A 2,700-nucleotide genomic window follows, 5' to 3' on the forward strand; every position below is an offset into this window, starting at 1 on the left:
AATTTTGTTATTTAGGAAATATTGTATAAGGTAGAAGAAACTGTAATTTAGTTGTTTACCTTTCCTTTCCCTTCTTTTAAGAACTGGTTGTAACCTACACCTTATCTCGATCTACCTTCCGTTGTTATTGTAGAATGGGTTTCCGCCTCATCTCAATTTTGATTAATTATTTTATTAGTATCTTTCTGCACTCTGATGCTCTTTGTGATTCTTCTGAGATTCTTCTTTGACTTTTATTATTAAGTTATTTGAAAATTTTGATTTGTTCTTGCTTTTGATTAAATTATTGTGCTAAATGGATATGATCGTTCCTAAACTTGATCTTGTGGACTGTGGATCGCTCCACCGGGTAATCCAGATAGGGTACCCTTAGGGTGGATGTGACACGGGTTGTCGGGCAGATAACCGAGACCGGCGGGTGGGGTGTGACAGTGAGGGTGGTGAGATTTTCTAAAATAGTAGGAATTGTTTTCTCTCTGGTAGATGTAAGCAATTTGTCGAACCACATTAAATTCTTTGTGTGTGTTTTGTATATATTCTTCTTCGTGATTGTGCATCGGTCTCCAACAAGTGATATCAAAATAAGGTTCAGTGGATCATCACTAGAAGTGTGTGAAGATTCAGGAAGGAGGGAAACAATGCAAGGAGAATGAAGAGGGCTTCGTCAGACTGATCAAATGTACAATTCTCTAGGTTAGACATGTTAGAACATCTAGGGTTTTCCTAAAACCCTAATCAATTAAAAACCATGCAAGAACTAGAATACAATATGATATTTAGGAAGCATTGGACATACCTTACACCAGACGTATGTCGAAGAAGATTAATCTAAACCTTGAATGTCAAATCTGCAAAGTGACAAAGCCTTCTTCAATCTCCTCGTCTTTCCTACCGTACCTCTTTCTTGTAGAAAGAGAATAGAACAAAAGAACTTAAGTGATTGGGGGGGGGGGGGATTCCATCATAGCTATTTATAATAGCAATCCCAAACCCTAGTCCACTTCCACAATGGACTGGTTTGGCACATCTCAAACCTAATGGTAGTGCATCGGCCCGATGTGTTAAGACCCCCATCAATTATTAACCACAGTAATTAATCCAAACACATATATTGCTTAGGATAAACCTAACAATCTCCTTCTTGGGGTAGATTAATTACTCTATTACGATAAATTGATGTGACCATGGAATCTCAATCACAAATTCTGCCATTAATCCTTGATTCAGTTAATGAGTTCACTAATATCAGAAAATAGTAGAATAATCATATGGCATAATTCTTTCTGTCAGTCACAACAGAAGTTTACTTACTAACTAAACCGAAATGAGACGAACAAGGAATATTCAACAATTGTGATCACATAAACAATGTTATTCCTTATCGATCCTTCGTTATACCCCTGAATATCGTCATATTCATGGGTTGCCTTGAGCACCGTTCCATACAAGACCAATACACATTTAGGCCCAAGGCCATGATCAATAGTCAATCCATCAATTATGACTAAAACCACACTTGGATAGTGTTAAAATCACTATTTCCAAAACATCATAACAACGAGTCACAACTAAATGCATGCATGTATCAAAACATCCATAAGAAATCTTTATCATATATCATACTACTATATAAAAGCATGTACTTCAGTTTCATCGCAAATCTTTCACTTGACTATTATATCATTTTTTTTTTTTTTTGTTTAAATGTCATATTTATTGTATTAATTACTTTGTCATTTTATCTTTTACTCATAAATCCATGGTACCCTCTTTATATATTTTTTAATTTTAGATGTGTAAAAACAAATCGAGAAATAAATTTTTCCTAGAAAAGAGAATAAAAGATATATATGTATAATATAAGTTTATTTTCAAATAAAAATAATTTAAAAAAAAGTATAATTAGGATTTTTATCATGTAGTGTACGCATAGTTCTAGCTACGGTATAAGGCAGTGTCTAGCGTTTTTATACCTTGTCATTATCAATGAGTATCTATATTAATATCATTCTACCGGAGGAAAAAAACTATGGTAATACCATATTTTGGCAAAATTTTAAAGTTTAAAATAAATTAACCTTAAAGAATATTAAGGTAAAAATTTATTTGATATCGTACTCACTAATCAATGCCAATATTTATGTTTTCATGTCTTTTACACTATGTATTACAACCAACAAGTGAGCCATAAAGAAGACCTCTTCAAATATCTGTCTTCGTATGCTAACTTTCAACTCTGATGAGCATGATACATTACTTTGATGGTGTATAGTATGATTTATTTATTGTTTGATTAAAAATTTCCATGTTTAATTGAAACCATTCAAAAACACAAAATACATGCATTTACACATGGACTTTTTACTAGTTGTCTATAAAAGAATAATAAAATAAAAAAAACCTCAAAATATGCGGTGAACGTGGATCGAACACGTGACCTTCAGATCTTCAGTCTGACGCTCTCCCAACTGAGCTATCCCCGCTTGATGACTTTATTATGTTAGTCACTTTAATGACTACTACATTGTTTCTTTCCTCTTCAGTTTTGTTATTTAGCATGTAAGAACTGATATATAACGACTCATCTAGTGTTTTTCAATAGTGTTTTTGCTTTGAAAAACACCACAAACAATTTTTTTGGATGCCGAAATGCTTCCATAGATGCTTGATAAAACTAGTTTTAAGAGTGTTTTCAGTACT

The 2,700-nt window shown here is 33.0% G+C and overlaps 1 non-coding gene across 1 annotated transcript; it reads right to left on the reverse strand.

The window, feature by feature from the left end:
* Positions 1-2,410: 2,410 nt before the first annotated feature.
* Positions 2,411-2,483, reverse strand: TRNAF-GAA (transfer RNA phenylalanine (anticodon GAA)). The gene has a single exon. It is a non-coding gene; the product is annotated as a tRNA-Phe (tRNA).
* Positions 2,484-2,700: the final 217 nt, after the last annotated feature.

This window comes from Hakea prostrata, chromosome 1 (genome assembly GCF_041222555.1).
Source record: "Hakea prostrata isolate BN-2017 chromosome 1, UWA_Hpros_2, whole genome shotgun sequence".
In the NCBI taxonomy this organism is placed as follows: domain Eukaryota; kingdom Viridiplantae; phylum Streptophyta; class Magnoliopsida; order Proteales; family Proteaceae; genus Hakea; species Hakea prostrata.